Raw genomic sequence first — 19,846 nt, 5'->3', positions numbered from 1 at the left:
AAAAAAAGATTGGGTGCAGTGGCTCACACCTGTAGTCCCAACACTTTGGGAGGCGGAAGCGGGCGGGTCACCTGAGGTCAGGAGTTAAAGAAGAGCCTGGCTGGCCAACATGGTGAAACCTCATCTCTACGAAATATACAAAAATTAGCTGGGCATGGTGGCAGGTGCCTGTAATCCCAGCTAATCAGCAGGCTGAGGCAGGAGAATCACTTGAACCCAAGAGGTGGAGGTTGCAGTGAGCTGAGATCGTGCCACGGCACTCCAGCCTGGGCAACAGAGCAAGATTCCATCTAAAAGAAAAAAAAAAAAAGAATACTATGCCATTACTAAGTAGGGCTTCTGCTAGCAGTTCTAGAATTGTTGAAATAATTTTCTGCATTAGTGGAAAAAGCATGTCATTATTTCCATAGATGGCAGAAAGGCACTTTATAAATTCAACATCTGTTCTTGGTTAAAATTTCCTAAAAAACAACAAAAGATGGTTGTTTCTTTTGCATGATACACAATATATCCAACCCCAAACCAGCATCACACTTAATGGGGAAATACTAGGAACATTCCACATAAGGATGTTCACTATTAGCAACTTGATTTATCACCATTATGGGACACTGACAATAAAGTTCTAAAAAAATTTTAGAATAAGGAGGAGGTGAAATTACTTACAGATGTAATTACCTCAAACTCATGAAAATCAACTTTTGAAAAGATACTATAAACAGAATTCAGAAAGTGGCTGGATATATCATTTAAATATGAAAATAAGTGGTGTGTATATATAAACAACTAATTAGAAGACAAACTAGAGAAAAAAATCATTTAGATTAACAAGAAAAGGGAAAAAACATCAAAACAACAAAAAACCTGGTATTAAATTTAAACAGAAGTATGCTTGATCTAGATCAGTGGTTCTCAACTGGGGATGACTTTGCCACCCAGGGGACATCTAGCAATACCTAGAGACATTTTTGATTGTCTAATTTCAGTAGTGCTGTGGTTGAGGAGCCTTGATCTAGGTAAAGAAAACTTTAAAATTATACTTAGGACCACAAAAGAAGGCTAATGTATGTATCTTGTTATAAGAAGTTCCTAAATGGTAAAATACGTAAAATTTTCCTATATTTGTTATAGGAATACAGTGAAATGTCAATAAAAATAAACCAGAAAAACTGATTCTAAAGTTCATTTATAAAATTAAGCAAAAAATTATAGAAAAATTCGGAATAAGAACATTAGTAGTGTATAGAGAGTATTCTTTTTATAAAAGTGAACCTGATGGATAATCATGTCATTCAGTGAATAAACCAAGTTACTTTTTACTAAAGCATCATATTAATTTTGTTTACATTTGTAACACTTTAGTTCATCATTAATATAAATCATTTTTAATCTGTAATAGACACATGTAAAACAATAACATGAGAATAAGACTGCTACTGCCTTCTGAAAAGTTCTCTGTGACCTGGACCTCTATATTATACTCATCATTAAACAAGTTATTCCCATTTAGAAACTTCCCGAGCAGTAAAATAGAAATATTAACCATCCTGTTCCGTCTTCCTTTTTCTCTAAACTTGCTCTCATTTCCCATTTGGCACATGAAGCCTTTTGGTAGATGTCTGCTCTTCCTTTTTTTGTTGTTGTTTTTTTCACCTGGGTGTCTCAGGCTTAAAGATTGGTCTAGCCACAAAATCCATTGAGCCATGCAGTTTATGAAATAAACCATGAAACCTTGAATTTCTGGGGCAGCTGTCAAAAATTAGAATCAATAGTGTGTGTCATAGGATTCCTTTAGAAAAGAAGTAAAAGGATGTAGCTTATTACAAATTTTAAAATATTATTTTCCTAAGGTTCCAATCTGTTCTTGAATTCCCTCCTGGGGAGTCCAGGTGTTAGTAACACAGGCCCTCAGGCATGTCATGAAGCAAATTCAAGTCACACAGACACAGGGCAACACTCCCATCCAAATTAATGGGATGCCATTTGCTGAAGTCCTCAAACTAGAAACTTCCCAGTTATCCCAGGCTTCCCTCCCTTCCTCATGTCCCATGCCTGGTGGGTCACTAAACCCTGTCGACTCAGCATCCTATATAAGCCTCAAATAAATGACATCTCAGCTTCACTCTCCTTTCCAGTCCCTCCTTGTCTCTCGTCTAGACCACTGTAGTCACCTCCCTACCAGGCTCCCTGCTTTTGGACTGTTCCTCTTCCTGTCCCCACTCTAGGGTGCCTTCCATTTTTATCTTTGAATTATCTTTTTGAATTATCTCCTGTGAATTATCTTCTTGAAAAGCACATTTGATCACATCATTCTTTTGACTACAATCTTCAAGGACTCCCTCTTATCTGTTTAAAAAAAAGAAAAGAAAGAAAAAAGCCCCAACCCTTCTTAACCTAGCTCCACTCTATAGCCTAACTTCAGGACGCACACAAAGCAACACCTACTCCTTCTGCCCGTTTTCTTCACGAGGAATGTCTTCAACTTCACCCATTCTCTGTCATATGAACTCCTGCTCATTTTTGAAGTCCTGACTCAATACCATTCCCCACCTCCCAGGATTTTTAAACACCGTGTGTGTTCCTTTATGAGAGCCCTAATCACACTGGATGGAATTGTCTGAGCTGTGAACTTCTGGATGGTGTAGTCTTGTTCATATGTGTATACTCAGCATCTGTCCCAATGCATTGAATTGAGTGAAATAAAAGCAAGTGCAGGATGTGCTTTGTGTATCCCAGTAAGACCCCAACCTGAAAACAGTGCCAAGACAACCAGGAAACTGGGTGGTCCAGCTAAGCTGTATGAGGCAGAATGAGGCACAGACAGTCTGCAGTAGTTCAAATGGAGTCCTGAGAAATTATGTCCAGCCCTCATGTTACCCTGGTCTGCCCTGATCTTCTTTGCTTCTTCTGCCTAACTTCTTCATACTGTTCTCTCACTTGCTCAGGAGGGTCTATTTGGCTCAATCTGTTGGGCCTGCTTATTTCTCAGCACTGAAGATCGATGCATCTGTTATATGTGCATGTGTGTGTATGTGTCTCAAGATGAACTCCTAGAAATAGAACTGGATGTGTCCACTTAGAGGGTTGTATGAATTAGGGAGGAAGGGGGCAACAGGAAATGTATAGTAATCAGTTATTATGTACTGTTTGCCAAATGTCAGAATTTGTATTTAATCATTAAAGCCACCTTGTGAATTGTAGGTACCATTATTATTATCCTCACTTTACAGATGAGTGCACTGAGGCAAAGAGAGACTGAATCACACACACCCTTGAAATGTGGGGTACTGGGATCCAGTCAGCATGTGTCTTAATCTAAAGCCAATGCTGTAAGCACAATTCGCCTTAAAATATTGTAATGGAGGCCAGGCGCAGTGGCTCATGCCTGTAATCCCAGCCCTTTGAGTGGCCAAGGCAGACATATTGCTTGGGGTTGGGAATTCAAGACCAGCCTGGCCAATATGGTGAAATGCCATCTGTACTGAAAATACAAAAATTAGCCAGGCATGGTGGTATGTGACTGTAATCTCAGCCACTTGGGAGGCTGAGGCACAAGAATGGCTTGAGCTTGGGAGGTGGGGGTTGCAGTGAGCAGAGATCAGACCACTGCACTCCAGCCTGGGTGACAGAGTGATACTTTGTCTAAAAAAAATTGTGGGGCAGGGAGGTTGGGAAGGGGTAACACTGGGAGAAATGCCTGATGTAGGTGTCCGGGGGACGGAGACAGCAAACCACCATGGCATGTGTAGTGTACCTATGCAACAAACTGCAAGATCTGCACATGTACCCCAGAACTTAAAGTACAATAAAAAAAATTGTAATGGACTATATTACAATTGACCCTTGTCTTACAAAGATATCTCTGAAGGGCAAAATAATGAAATGTTTGCTTTTTCCTGAGTTTTTTTGTGATCACTAGTATTTTTTTTTTTCTCATGAAGGATTTAACTCTAATGATAACTGTAGGCAAAAAGATGTTCCTTTTGAACTTGGACTTAATCTCAAGGACTTGATGGCTTTTCCACTCAAAGAGTGTCCAAGGAAGACTTTCCTGTCCTTTTCCTGGATCTTACGCACCTGGCTTTGAGCAGCACTAATAACCTGTTGCTCAAGGTTCATTCCAACCATTAGTAAATATTTATTGGTCTCCTTGACAAGATGCCTTATGAAGCATAATAGACAAAAACAAGGAGGATTGATTCCCCTTCCCCAAAACAAGCCTCACAATCCTGTTAATTTCTGGTCCTCTGCTGGTGAGGGAACACTTGAGAGTCCCCTTTGGGCTGTTGCATGCATTTCCCTTCTGGCCCCCTCTCCTGTGTTACTTTCACGACCAGCTCACTCTTTCTTGAGTTTCAGATTCTCTATATTCAAATTCTGGGGTATATCCTACATTCAATTTCTGGGCACTTCTCTTTACCCACAAGGATTTTTTTTAGGTCTTTGTCTTTGATATAACTCTTTTCCCCTAGGTCTTCAAAGGAGTCATCAATCCTGAATTTAACTTTGTAATTTAAGAAAAACTATAAGCTTATAGAACATGCAGGTCCTCGCCATGGGCCAGCTATCAGTTGTTCTGTTGCCTGGATAGGCAGGTCAGCTGGAGAAGAAGCCCCAGAATGGGGCCCGGCAGTAGCACTCTGTCTTAACCATGCCAAGGGCAATACAGACGAACTGTAGCCCTGGCTCGTGAGGGCTGGCCTCAATATTTGGAAATTGGAAGAATAAACAAATATTTTCACAGGGTGCATCCAGAACTGGGTAGTCAAGGTCACTGTGGTACAGACAGAATGCATGGTGTCAGTGTGTCCCGGTGTCTGGGCTTAGGTGACCTCTCTTGGCAGCATCTGTAAAGAACACAGAGCATGCTGTAGCCTTTACTGTTGATATTGGGTGCACTTTTACTACCACTTAGAAATCTAGATCTGTTTCCATTTCATGTTGATTGCTTTGCAAGTGGAGCCCAGCTTGGACCTTTGCCCAGTACGTTTTGCTCCTCCACTTGAAACTGACCTATACTGCTCTGATTCATTAGTTCCACCTGTGGAAGTAGCAGGTACTCACAGAAAGTCTCAAATGGCCATTGGTTTTCTTCCACAGATGAAGGTAAGAACACACAGACATGCCTACATCTGTCTTTGAAAAAACTTTACTAGGAAGAGTTTGAAAAAAATTTTTAAGGGAGTGTCAGAAGCAAACTTTCTTCCTTCACATACCTAATTTTTTTTAGATGGTACCATATGCAATCCCCACTTTCCACTTCCTCCCAACCTAGATAGTCTTGATGTAGGTAAGAAGCATTGAGTGACTGTTAGAATTTTTAAAAATCACAATATTATACAAATATTAGACTTTTATTCCTTTTTAATGGGAATGTGCATACAGTATAGGTTATAACAGTTTCTAATATACATATATTATTCCATAGTTTTGAGAGTTTCTTTTATATAAATAGACATCAGGCTATTTCATCTGCAGAGTTTTTTATCTGGCTTCAAAATCAGTGCCTTGTCATTAGCAAACTTCACTTACTAGTTTTAGTCAAGTCTGAGCTGCACAATGGTTGAATTGGTGACTATTATATTTGTTTAACTGCTGTAAAGTAAGTTTGCAACAATAGATGCTTGCACTTAAATAGGCCTGCAGAGCGTTGGGGCCCTATCAATCATGCAGAGATTTCCCTCCTGCTGTCTCCTCTGATGGACAATTCTGCTGATGTGGATATTCAAAAAGAAGGGATCAGGAAGAACAGATGATGGATAAAGACAATCTTCTGTCTTGAGAGGAAATCGGAGAAATCCCTTTAAGGAATTTCTTTGTCATGGTGTCAGAAGATTAATTATGCTCGTGTGAGAACCGCTTTCTCATTGGGTGAAAAGAGACATTATCCTTCTGACTTGTGACAGAAGATTTTTCAAAGAAAGAGAGTTAAAGATTTCAGCTGCTCTGAAATCTTCTTATTCTGTTGTCTTCTAAGAATCCTCCAAGACCCTTGGATTACATCCATGACATTGTGATATTCAAAGAGTAATGAATGAATCTGGAATTTTTGTTTCAAGCAGCTCCTCCTCCTTTTCCTCACACAGATCTTGAGAAGGCTTAATACCTGAGTTTGTACATCAGCTTTAAAAATAACAATAATGTAGGTGATAACTTATTAAAAACCAGGAACAGCTTCTTATTGTTAGTGATATGGCAGAGGAGACACAGGCAGTACAACCAAAAATTGTACAGAAGATTAATAAACACCATTTTTAACACAGTAATGAATTTTTTAACCTGAAAAGGTATCTTTAAAAAATCCAACTTTTAGTTGTATGATTTAATTTAGTTGTAAATAGTGTTGATAATATTTAAGATATTTACATTCTTCACAAACACTCTGAACAAAATAAATTGGTATTCTGAAAAACCTTTGAAAGCTAGAGACTCAAATACTTACCTGGCAGGGGAGATACCATGACCATGAAAGTTACAGACTCAATATATTTCATGGAACATAGGAATAGTAAAGTTGTTCCAAATAACTTTGTTTTCCAGATAACTGAAACTTCAAAACTTAAAAAAAAAGATTTCAGAGAAAAAAAATCTTCCTAAAATTCATTAGTTAGTACTTCTGCCTTTTAAATAATGCACATTAACTGACCCAGGGTCATAAATAGGAAGATCTGCTATTGTACTGCATTGAAATACAATGTTACCCTCAGGGACTGTTGAAGCATTTAGTGTAGGGTTATTTGCCTCTGTGCTAAGTGGTCTGAGCAGCCCTATTTTTATTTTGACTGTCACTTTTTATACAAATGGAGTCTGTTCCCTTCAGGTGAATTACCTCTTCTCCCTAGAATATGTATATCATGTTGCTGATAAAGGGCTATTTTGCTTTATACCTGAGGGTAAGCCTGTACCTATAATACAAATCAGTTCCATTTATTTTCTTATTCCACTGTAAAAAAAAAAAATTTTTTTTTGAGATGGAGTCTGGCTCTGTAGTCCAGGCTGGTGTGCAGTAGTACAATCTTGGCTTACTGCAACCTCCACTTCCCAGGTTTAAGTGATTCTCCAGCCTCAGCCTCTTGAGTAGCTGAGATTACAGGTGCCTATCACCATGCCCAGCTAATTTTTATATTTTTAGTAGAGATGGGGTTTCACAATGTTGCCCACGCTGATCTTGAACTCCTGACCTCAAGTAATCTACCCACCTCGGCCTCCCAAAGTGCTGGGATTGCAGGCGTGAGCCACCATGCCCAGCATGTCACTGTAAAAATTCATTTTTGGCCAGGTGCAGTGGCTCAACACCTGTAATCCCAGCACTTTAGAAGGCTGAGGAGGAAGGATCACTTGAGCCTAGGAGTTCAAAACCAGCCTGGGCAACATAGTGAGATCTCATCTCTACAAAAAAGTTAAAAAATTAGTTGGTCGTGATGAAATATACACCTGTAGTCCCAGCGGCCTGAGAGGCTGAAGTGGGAGATCACTAGAGCCCAGGAGGTTGAGTCTGGCTGCAGTGAGCCATGATTGCACCACTGCCCTTCAGCCTGCGTGCGCACACACACACACACACTCTCTCTCTCTCTCTCTCTCATTTCTGTACCTAACTGGTTCTAGGCTAGGTAGTAGAGGTTTCCCAGAAGTCTGATGTCTGGAAGGAGGTATTACTGTGCACACACATAAACACCCTCACATGCATGCACATATAACTGGGTTCATTTATTAACTATTAATTGTATAGTGATAGTGATACAATATTTACATGAGGTATAATGTGTTAGTTACTCTGTGAATATATCACCAGGGTCATACTTTTATATCAGAGCCTTAAGAATAGATTTTTAGTCTGGATTTGGTGGCTCACATCTATAATCCTAATGCTTTGGGAGGCTGAGGTGGGAGGATTGCTTGAGGCCAGGAGTTCAAAAGCAGCATAGGCCACATAGCAAGACCCCGTCTCTACAAAAAATTTAAAAATTAGCTGGATGTGATGGCACATATCCATAGTCCCAGCTACTTGGGAGACGGAGGCAGAAGAATTGCTTGAGCCTGGGAGGTTGAAGCTGCAGTGAGTCATGGTTGTGCCATTGCACTCCAGCCTGGGTGATCGACTGAGCAAGACCTTGCCTCAAAATAAATAAATAAATAAATAAATAAATAAATTAATTAATTAATTAATTTGTAGTGATTGTACCACTTTAGATACTTCTTCCCTACCTTTCCTAGGGCCCCAATATTGCTGTTGTGAAATGGTAGTCACACCTTGGTTTTAAATAAAAATGAACTATTAGATTCCTCAAGACAAAATCATTAAACTGTGTATTAAATATTAGCTAATACTAGTAATTGTAAGTTTTGCAATAACTATAGTAATTGTAGGATCAGATTCAGATTTTTTGAGAGTTTGTAGCCAAGACCAAGTGAGTGAGTCTTATTTTAATTCAAACTTGGTATCAGTATCTGGGTAAATAGATTTAAGTTAAATATTTACAATTCTTGAGTTTTGAGCAGGATCTAAACTTTATTATCAGTTCCATGTCTGGTCTGAATTTTTTGAAGATGATAAACTAAAGTGATGGTTTGTGTTTAAGAAATAATTCCAGGAAAATAATAGTCCAAAAAGGTAAATGCAGTCTTTTTTCTCCTTCCTTTGTGAAGAGGGAACTGATGATTCTGTTACATTTTGTCTTACTGGATAAAAAAAAATCACCCCATTTTGATCCTTTTGCACTCTCTTTTAACATCTTTGAGAAGGCTTTAATTAAAATTGGAGGTAATTCATCTTGATGACATAGAACATTTGAAGAAAAAAGTTTACTAATTAATAAAAAATATAGCCAGTTACAGAAAATGTTTCTCTTTTTGTCTTTGTGAGTCTGCCATTAAAAAAGAACAATCAATTTATCACCCCACCAGCTGTATGAATTCAATGGAAAAGAACTTTGGGTTTTCTCCTTTCTAAACTCTTGCTAAGTTGTTCTGGCAGTAAATAAAAGTGGGTCATTTGTACCTAACATATTTTACTGATGCTCCGTTAATCTTAGTGATAGTGTTTTCTCTTTCCCTGTAATAAGCAGGACAGCGGGTTATTATGGGACAAGAGGAGATGGTAAGCGTTTTTTAAATGACTGTTTAATAGGAAAAAGCCATTTAATACTTTGCAGCCTAGCCTCTTCGATAATGGATACATAATCAAAATACCCATGATTGTTTTCGGTTATTTTTTATATTATTTATTAATAGCATATCATACCTTTAGCATTAAGAAGAATGTTTCAACAATTTGTGAAGAAGATCATGTGTGTCTTTGGATATATATCAAGAAAGTCTTCATTCCAAAAACAAATGGTTTGCAAGACCAAAATAATCTGAGATGATAGATGAATCAAGGACAAAAGATTTTTTTATTTTTTGGTATTTTGTTTTACATGTAAAAGCTCTATCACACTGCTTCTTATACACAATGATTAAGAGGAAAATTAACTTCAGACTTGAGAGTTTCTCAGCTGTTGGGTGTTTAAACTAATCTTATGAAGGCCTTGATAGCCTCTATAATGTGTTTTGCATTTCTTAAAATAATTCCCTTGTTAAATCATTCTTCATTCTCTCAATGAGAGGATGCTAGTTGAGGAAGGCTGCACTGATGTTTCCTCTTGGTCTCCTCTGTTATCGGCAGGTTTCAAAGGTTAAACTAGCTACAGGTGAAATGTAATCACTAGTGGCTTGGTACCTTTCCAGATCCCACTGGAAACTGTAATAACTCTGTTCATTTGTAAAGAAAAAAGAAAACTCATTCCCTGAGTAGTATGGAATGGGAAGCAACCACCCTCTTCTTCCCTCTTACTTAAATAAACAAACTAAATGGAAAAATAAACTTTACTTCACATCTGGTAGAAAGCTTCCTCTTCTGTTGAAAGTTCACATTCTCCCTTTGCTGTGCCTGGCCCTGTGAACCAGGTGTCTCCCTTCCTTCCATGAAGTGACTTGTGTAGCTGCCATAAGGAGAGACCCTGATAGCTTTACCAATAATCCAATAGCATTATTATATAGCAGTAAGCAAAATAAATCCCTCAGCATTGCAAATGACACTGGATGACATTCACCCCAGCTGCCTGCATACCTGTTAGTAGTAAAGCAACAGGACCTTATGACAGTAATGCAAGAAAACTTTGAATGAGCACACAAATTCTGCTTGGTCTCCCACTAATGCGACTAATTTCGCTTTATACAGTGATCTGTTTCCCTTTGTGGCATACACTAACTTTAGCAAGCCAGAGCAGGATGCTGCAGGCAGCAGCACCATGATTTCACAGGCACATTGGCATTATTTACCACCAGTATACTGATAGTGGTCAGAATTTATCTTTGCTGACTCTCCATGCATCTTTCTACACCCTCCCCACCCCCTCCAGCCTTTATGCTTCTGGATCACTTTATCAAAACTCTCCTCCTTTCTGGTTTATCCTTCTCTAGTGAAATACTTCAGTAATTGGTATTCAATAATGTGATTTTACTGCTTAAGTTTTCCATAAAATGTGGGTGTCAAATCTCATTTGCAGCTTCCTTAACCCCAGAATCCCACAGACTTGATGTCACTTATTGCATAGTTGCGCATTCCACAGTGTTCTTTTTAGGAACACATACCCTTCAAGTAATGTAAGATTCAGTGATGATTCTTTAAAGCTTCTTTAAAAGCCATTTTAGGAGAAGAAGTGAAATATAAAACTTACAGGAATCTTTTTTTCTTCAGATCCTATGCATACTGTTGAATCTCAGTGATTTTTTGAGGTTTTGTTTCTCTTGAAGTTGTTGGGATTCTTTTGCTGTTTGTTTTTAGTGTTTTGATAGGGTTTTTTTTTTTTTAGGTTTTATAATAAGGAGCCTAGCTGATAAACAGTGTTTAATCATGTTTAGTGTTCTTGTTTCCATGATAGTGTTAGCATGAGAAGAAATGGTAAAGGTCAAATGATACAGGCATCCAAGAAGTGGAGAGTGGATGTGATGCTCATCCCAGGACCGAGTTGCTGCTGTCATGGCAAAAAGGCTTTTGGAAACCAGTGCTTATGAGCACCCTTCTTGAGGAATTCTGAGCACTTTGAGAACAGACCACAGAATGGCAAAGGGCTTAGGAGGCACCATAATTTACTCGTTTCCATTTTTCAAAGGAGGAGATCAAAGCACAGGGCAGTCAGTTATCCAGTCCTAAAGTCAGACAGTGAGAGGTCTTTTTAAAAATTCTTTTCTTTGGCTGGTCACGGTGGCTCACACCTGTAATCCCAGCACTTTGGGAGGCCGAGGCGGGTAGATCATGAGGTCAAGATATGGAGACCATCCTGGCCAACATGGTAAAACCCTGTTTCTACTAAAATACAAAAATTAGCTGGGCACGGTGGCACGTGCCTGTAGTCCCAGCTACTAGGGAGGCTGAGGCAGGAGAATTGCTTGAATCCAGGAGACGGAGGTTGCAGTAAGCCGAGATCGCGCCACTGCACTCCAGCCTGGCATCTGGTGACAGAGCAAGACTATCTCAAAATAAAATAAAAAAATTCTTTTTTTCTCCTTTCTTTTTAATATGGTTGGTTAATCCTTAGAAATAAGCATTTCATTTAATAATTATACACAATTTTGATCTCTTTCTTAATTCAAATACAGTAAGTGATTTTTCAAACTCTAATGCCATAGAATCGAGCTTAGGGCTGCCTGTTTGCCAAATCCATCAACCTTTTCTGGAGTGTTCAAAATGCAGACACCTGAGTCCTTTCCTAGACCCACTGACTCATGAATCTCTGAGAGGGGATAAGAGCTCTACATGGCAACAGTGTTCCTCAGGTGATGCTGATGTAGTCCTTGAGCCTAGACTTTGTGAGAAACACTGATTTAAAATACTGAATGTAACGGCTGTTTCATTGCTTCTTGGCCTTTTGGCTAAGATCAAGTGTAAAGGGTGTTTCATTGGCCACACCAGTCTCATCAGGGAAAATCAGTGGAAATTCCAAAGAGATTTTCTATTCTGTTATATTCACATCAAATATAGCCCATGTTGTAGCAGTTGCTGAAGCAAATGGAAATATCTGTTCTATTCTTCCTTGCTATAATTAGTTTATCATTCAGCACTTCCTACCACCACCATCATTGTCAGACCAGCCAAATGACTTTCAGAGCCTGTCTCTTGGCACCAGGCCTCAAGGGCTGACCCACCCCACCTCACTTGTCTGTTGATTGTCTTCATCTACAGCTGTGATCACTTGTTTCTCCATGCTGTTTCCTTCTAGGATTTTCCTATGTTTCTTCACTTTTTACCCCAAAACAAAAATAAGTTTGTTTTTCAACTTAAGCTGCCAGCCCACATATCTCAACTCCTTTAGGAGGGTCTTTATATTTTGCTTCTCAACAGAGATTTCCCAAGGCAGGTAACAGAATGAAAGGTTATAAAGGAGAGTGAGGATCATATCCCTGGATAAAAGCATTACCAGTTTGAATTAGATTTTAAATTTATCTTATGAGGCCAGGTGCAGTGGCTCACGCCTGTAATCCTAGCACTTTGGGAGGCTGAGGCGGGCAGATTACCTGAAGTCAAGAGTTCCAGACCAGCCTGGCCAACATGGTGAAACCCCATCTCTACTAAAAATACAAAAAATAAGCTAGGTGTGGTGGCAGGCGCCTATAATCACAGCTACTTGGGAGGCTGAGGAAGGAGAATTGCTTGAACCCGGGAAATGGAGTTTACAATGAGCCGAGACCACGCAACTGCACTCCAGCCTGGGCGACAGAGTAAGACTCTGTCTAAAAAAAAAAAAAAAAAATTAGCTGGGCATGGTGGCGGGCGCCTGTATCCCCAGCTACCCAGAAGGCTGAGGCAGGAGAATCACTTAACCTGGGAGGTGGAGGTTGCGGTGAGCTGAAATCACACCTTTGTACTCCATCCTGGGCAACAGAGCCAGACTTCATCTCAAAATAAAAAAAAATTATCTTATTAGAAAGTCTGAAATTTAAAAGGTACATAGTAGAGTCAGAATGTATTTAATTGTATAGAATCATGTAAGAGTGGACTCAGAATCCCATATTGTTTCTTCAATTCTAAGCCAGTTTTAGGCTGTCAGCATGACCTCAGATATTTCTTTTCTTTTTTTTTTTGAGACGGAGTTTCACTCTTGTTACCCAGGCTGGAGTGCAATGGTGCAATCTCAGCTCACCACAACCTCCGCCTCCTGGGTTCAGGCAATTCTCCTGCTTCAGCCTCCTGAGTAGCTGGGACTACAGGCATGTGCCACCATGCCCAGCTAATTTTTTGTATTTTTCGTAGAGATGGGGTTTCACCATGTTGACCAGGATGGTCTCAATCTCTTGACCTCGTGATCCACCCGCCTCAGCCTCCCAAAGTGCTGGGATTACAGGCGTGAGCCACCGCACCCGGCTGACCTCAGATATTTCTAATCAGGGATTTTCACAATTTGTGTAAGTGAAGTCATGTTTAACCAACCTAGCATTAGTTATTTCTCCCTTAAATTTTGAATTTTGATTAAAAGTTTTGATTACAGTTTGGACCATTTTACATATTCTTTTCTGTGACTGTAGAGAATATAGTGTGGCTTAGCCTGAAAAGCACATGATATAGAGTTTAAAGGACATAGATTTGAATCTCAGCACTGCTAACTTTCTTGAACAAGTCACTCAACCTTTTTGAATCTGTTTTCTCATGTAATGATTGAAAGGCTGTACCTCAGAATGTCATTATAAGAATTAAGTGAAGCAAAGTGTATCAAAGTTTTCAATGCAGTTCTGATATGTTGTTTATAAAACTTTGGTTAATTTAAACATTGGTTATGTCTAATGATAATTAGGAAACCTCTTTCAATCTTAGACTAAGATAACATTTTGTGAGTCTATTATGTTCATAAGGTTTTTCTTGAACAACGTAAAATAATCACATTCCTACAAAGATCTAGAACCTATAACAATATAATTTTCACTTTTATTCTGATTGCCTTTTACAGTGGATACTTTACTGACAAACTCCAACTGCAACTCACCTCTCTGGCAGCTACCTAAGTAGTATGGGTTTATTTGTGTCTCTATTTTTGCTTTATTTGTCTGCCTCTAAGATCCCTCCCTGTTGAGGCCATGCTCCTTGCCCCACTCGCAGGATCTGATGCTACAGGAATCTAATTGTGGTCCCACTACCACAACCCCTCATAGCAACACAATAGAAAAACATTGGTTTTGGAGTCAGAGGACATGCATTTGAGTATCAGTATTTGGCTATTTATGAGTGTGGTAATTTTATAAAGATAAACAAAGATATTAATAATATACATGAAAGAACTCTACAAAGTAGAGAAGTATGTTCTTCCCATGGTTAGGGATTTATACAGGAGGAGTATTAACATTTGTTACATACCTAATATATGCAAGATGCTTCACATACATTATCTTCCTTACTATAAAACTATGAATTAGGAGATATTATGTCCATTTTACAGATAACTAGCCTCAAGCTACATGATTATGAAGTATTTTTGAAGCATGATCACCACTGCCTGTCTTGGCTTTCAGAGCAGTAATGATCAGGCCATTTTTGGTCCTGCCTACTTTAGCTACCAAGAAGAGAGGAAAGGAGTAAATGAGAAAATGGGAGGAGACACTCTATGTTTCAGTCAGCTAATAAAGAGCTATCTGAGAAATTGTACTAGTCACTGAATTGATAAGATAGATATTTGCCACTTGTCTTTGTAACGAAACTGGAAAGACAAGAGAGGTCACAGCACTGGCAAGAGTATCTCCAGTTGAAATTTTGTGGTGGGGAACCATGCCCTTCATCTGCAGTCATCTTGAAATATGACTCAGCCACAAGTCTCTTGATTTCTGTACTTCCCTTGTCCTCTGTCAAACAAATGTGATTGCAAGTGCTCACTGCAGTCTGGGCACAAGGGATCTTCCCACGTCAACTTCCAGGGTAGCTGGGACTATAGGCATGCACCACCACATACCCTGATAATTTTTTAAAATCTTTTGTAGAGACAGATTTTTGCTATGTTGCCCAGGCTGGTCTCAAACTCCTGGCCTCAAGTGATTCTCCCACCTTAGTCTCCCAAAGCACTGGGATTATAGGTGTGAGCCAGCACACCTAGTCACTTATAATTTTTAACCCTAAAGGAGTGGTGAAGCTGACAAGCATTTTTGAGTTCATACTCACTGTATTTTTCCAGTGTTTTTCTGCTTGAACACTAATGAAGTGAAAGCTTTCACCTGGCCTGAAAGCTTCAGGTGACACCAGTCCATTAGGTGTAAAGTCTTCCTTACATGTCATTGCAGCCTTGCTTATGATCCTTTTAGCTTTGACAAAACAATGGGAGTACCTTTCAAAGGGAAAGTGGGAGCTGAACTGCTTTTGTTGGTGGTGAGGGGTCATTGTTATAATTAGACAAAACTGCAGAGATATGATGAGAAATTAATTTCCCGAGAATAGAAATTACAGGGAAAGGTTTTCATTATTGAACCTCAATTTTGGCTTTAGGGTTTTATGATTGGCATTTAAATTATTAGAACCGTTTTTGCCTATGTGCTTATAGGGTCTTTAAATGCATTTGTAAAATTTCATAGTGATTGATGGACTTCATGAATGATGAAACGATGTCTACCACAAATTTTAATGTCATTACAGACCTTTAAAATGTTAAGATGAAAAGAGAGAAAGGCCAGTGTGTCTGGTTAGTGAATTTTGGTCAAGAACATGTTATATTCAAGAACCATCCTTAGGTTCTTGTTCTTGGCTTCACTGCCTCAAACACAGCTTAGATGGGATTTTTTTTTCTGTAATAATTACTCTTAAGCACCTGATGATCTAATGAAGACAATTTCTTAATGTGCCAAAATGAGTTCTTTGTATCTTATTTGAATCTTTTGTTGCTTTAAGCTAATCTGCTTTAGGGTTCTCAAATCCAAGCATTTTACAATACAGGCTCTAGCAATGGCATTCATTTGGAATGCTGCCCTTTGTTTACTAGCTTTACCAGACGCTCACTGCTTCCTTTGGTCATCATTGGTGTCTTCACTAATGTGATTTGTACTTCTAGGCTCTGTAGGTAGCCATGAGCCTTTATAAGTGAGATTTGCAATAGGACTCACCACCCTGGCTACTAATGAAGGCAGCCACAGGGATTTCGTTTTGTTTTTTCATCTGTCCCCCAGGAGAGTGGAGGAAAATTGTGCCCTGGGTTTTTGAATTCTCCTTGTTTTCTATATAATTTTTACAGTTGATTTACTAACCACCATGCAAAAATACAAATGTTTTTGTTTAGGAGTCAGAAGTTTCAGCCAGCCCCTCTTGCTAATCATTAGAATTGTTTATTATTGAACCTGAAAAGAACAAACTGAAGTCTCTGTTTAAACTCAACCAATTGGCATTTTACCTTCATCTGTTTTTGTCTTTCAGGAATATTTTTGACCAATTTGGTTGTTTAAAAAATAAAAAGTGTGTGACTGGGCACCTTGGATTCTGGTACCAGTCTTGCTATTTAGTACCTAAGTCATGGACATTTTTTTGGTTTTTTGTCTGGATAAAAAAGAGGTTAGTTAGCAAGGTACATACAAGAGCCAAGATGATGTTTATATTCTTCTAGCTTTCTTTTTCACTACCATAGTGAACTAAAGTGCCCCGATTGGATTTGTGGGTAAACCTACCATTGAAAAACAACCTTGTTTCTGATAAAATGTCTTGTCTAGCTGTCAAAGCAATAAATAAAAAATGTTGGTGTCGTCATTTTAGAAATGATATGCTTTCTAGATTATAACCCAATTTTATATAGAGAGGGATTTGCCCATTTCCAATAGGGAAACACAGAGCCCATGTATTATTGTGCTTCACAAGACAGTGGTTCTCAGGTGTGGTTTAAAGTCCTCCCAAAGGTCATGGAATCTTTGGATTATACAGCAAGAGAGGACATAAGCAATTATTGGGCTCAGTCTGTTCAGTTTTACTAATGAGGATCAAGAGGCCTAGAAGTGCTTAGTAGTTTGTCCATGGCCACAGAATTTATAGAGCTGCCAGTAGGGCCCAAACTCCAAAGACAAAATGGCCACATACCAGGGTGGACATGTCCTCACTACCTCTTAATGAAACACAGGGAGCAGAGGTTGAGGAGAGAGATTGTTTTGTTTGTTTGTTTTTTTGAGACAGAGTCTTGCTCTGTCACCCAGGCTAGAGTGCAGTGGCACCATCTTGGCTCAGTGCAACCTCCACCTCCAGGGTTCAAGCGATTCTTCCACCTGAGCCTTCTGAGTAGCTGAGACTACGGGCAAGTGCCTCCTCAGCCTCCCAAGCAGGTGAGACTACAGGCATGTGCCACCATGCCCAGATAATTTTTGTATTTTTAGTAGAGACCGGTTTGACTGTGTTGGCCAGGCTGGTCTCAAACTCCTGACCTCAAGCAATCCACCCATCTGAGTCTCCCAAAGTGTTGGGATTACCAGGGGTAAGCCACCACCCCTGGCCTGGAGTGTTAATTCCAAGTCTGACCACTTAAAAATCACTGCTTGATAGGGTTAGACATTTGGCTAGTTTCTCCATTACAACTGACAGATTAAAGTCACTCCCATCTCACAGATGTTGTACTGAGGTGATGCTCCTGCAAAGGTGTTGAAGCTACAGTTCCTCCCTTCTGGGAGTTTACAGTTTAATCCAGAAATAAAACAAGTATACAAGTAGTACCTGTGTGAGTTGGTAGTAATAAAAATTATACAAAACACAAACTGTGACTCTAAAGATTTCAAAGTCTAAAGGAAAGATGGATTTTAATAGAACTTTATAGGCGAGGTGTTTAATAGCTGGTCAAAAGGTAAATTTAGGGTGCTCTGGGAACTCACAGGCAAAGTCTTAAGTCATACTGTAAGAAATGAAAGAAACTTACGGTAAAATGCTGGCCATTGTTCCTATTCTTGAGTTGGTGATTGCTATTGGAGAAAATCCCTCGTCATTGCAGACTGATATCACTCTAAATTCATTGTCTTTATCCCTAAATGCCACCTAAGTATATCTCTGACTACCCTTGGCTGAGTTCCTTTCCTTTTTATCTAATCAATTATTCCAAATCTATCCCACTCGCTAAAAGCCTGTACCCGCCTGCCCCTTTCTCAGCAGGCTGCTCCTCTCACTTGTAGGAATCCTTGAAGAGTTCCAGTAATTGCCTTGACTTTAGCTAACCCTAAGTACTAGTGAAGCCAAGTTCTTTATCTACAACCCTGGCTTCCCTTGCACTTAGACCCTATCAGGTTACTGCTTGATATTTCCATTTGGATGTTTCACATTCATTTCAAAACCCGTATGTCTCATCTTTGTCCAGAAACCTCACGATCTTTCTCAGGGTTCCCTGAATCAGAAGAGGTACCATCATCCACTCCATTTTGCCTAAAAAAAGAACTACTCTGGCTGGAACATGCTATATGCAGAAAGTATGTCCAGGTAGGAGGCTACAGTAGCCCTTCTCATAGTCTTTAACACATTGTATATAATTGTATGAGAAATAGCATTGTCAGGTGATTAAATCCTTACTAAAGATTAAAAATTCTTACAGGGTATTCTGGGGATTAAATGAGATCTCACATATGAAGCATTCATCATAGGTATCCCTAAGTAAGTTCAAGTAGAGCAGAGATCATGTAGATAATTTCTTACCCACTTCTGTATCTGCCTGAACTGACACTAAGAAGGCACTCAGTAAATACTTGTTGAATGAGAAAACGATGTACGTAGTTGCATGCCTAGATTAAGCTACTGACAACAGGGATGCAGAAAAGAACCAAAGCAAGGCAGAGACCTAGGCGTCTTCCTTAATTACTTCCCCATGTCATCAATCACTAATTCCCACTGATTTAATTCCTAAATATTTCCCAGGCTCATCCAATCCTCTATAACCCTCCCATAACTGCACCCACACAGGCTATTATGACCACTCACCAAGACTGTAGTAGAAGTTTCTAAACACTCTGCCTGCATCCTGTTTTACTTCCTCGTGAGCCCCTAGCAAACTGCCACTGGGGAAATCTGTTCAGAGCTAAAATGTGAACATGTCATTTCTTTGCTTAACACCCATTCTTGGCTATCTTTTATCTACAGGATCTAGTCTTAGCTCTTCAGACCTAGACTACATTTCCATCTTTCTTTCCTGCCACACCCTGTCTCACACTTGGGAGTCTAGACCAAGATTACTTGGTCTTGGTCTTAATCTTCTGAACATACTGTGCTATTTCATGTCTTCATGCTTCTAAGAGGTTCTGCTTATTCTTATTCTTTCCACAGCCTCTTCTCTTGTCCTAATTAGGTGTATATTTGTCTGCAAATGACAGGAAACCTGAAACAGCAAGTTAGAAGTTTCTTCTCAGCATAACATTTGGAGGTAACAGTCCAAGACTGATAAAGCATTTCTGCTATCATCAGGGACCCACGGTCCTGTCCTGTGCTTCTGCCATCAATGTGTGGCTTCCATCCTTGTTCTCTCTCTCTTCTCTGCCTACTCTAGGACCTTATACCATTAGTCATCACCTCTTCCTTTTCTTTAAGGAAAGAACCTCATCCTGCAAGCATCCCTTCTAATTATTTCTTTCTGCCATCATACCTTTCTGACAATTACCAACCTATTTCCACCCTCATTCACCACACTTACTTCTTGAAAGGATAATCACATGCCATGGCACATTTTCATTCCTGATCCTATTTGACTTCTCCTACCTTTTGAAACTGTCTACCACTGGCCAGGCGTGGTGGCTCATGCCTGTAATCCTAGCGCTTTGGGAGGCTGAGGCAGGCGGATCAAGGAGTTTGAGACCAGCCTGACTAATATGATGAAACCCTGTCTCTAATTAA

General features: G+C 39.4%; 1 protein-coding gene across 4 annotated transcripts in view; it reads left to right on the top strand.

Moving 5' to 3' along the window:
* Positions 1-19,846, top strand: part of GREB1L (GREB1 like retinoic acid receptor coactivator) — a 315,577-nt gene that overhangs the window by 100,613 nt on the left and 195,118 nt on the right. Inside the window, exon 1 of one of the 4 annotated variants that reach the window (XM_037728128.1) lies at positions 19,289-19,379. The exons of the other annotated variants lie outside the window; for them this stretch is intronic. The gene's annotated coding sequence lies outside the window, so the exon portion shown is untranslated. Of the gene's footprint in view, positions 1-19,288; positions 19,380-19,846 lie in introns of those variants that run through there. 4 annotated transcript variants of the gene reach the window in all.

Source organism: Cebus imitator, unplaced genomic scaffold, assembly GCF_001604975.1.
Source record: "Cebus imitator isolate Cc_AM_T3 unplaced genomic scaffold, Cebus_imitator-1.0 Scaffold12, whole genome shotgun sequence".
NCBI lineage: Eukaryota > Metazoa > Chordata > Mammalia > Primates > Cebidae > Cebus > Cebus imitator.
This window is presented reverse-complemented; position numbering and strand designations above follow the sequence as displayed.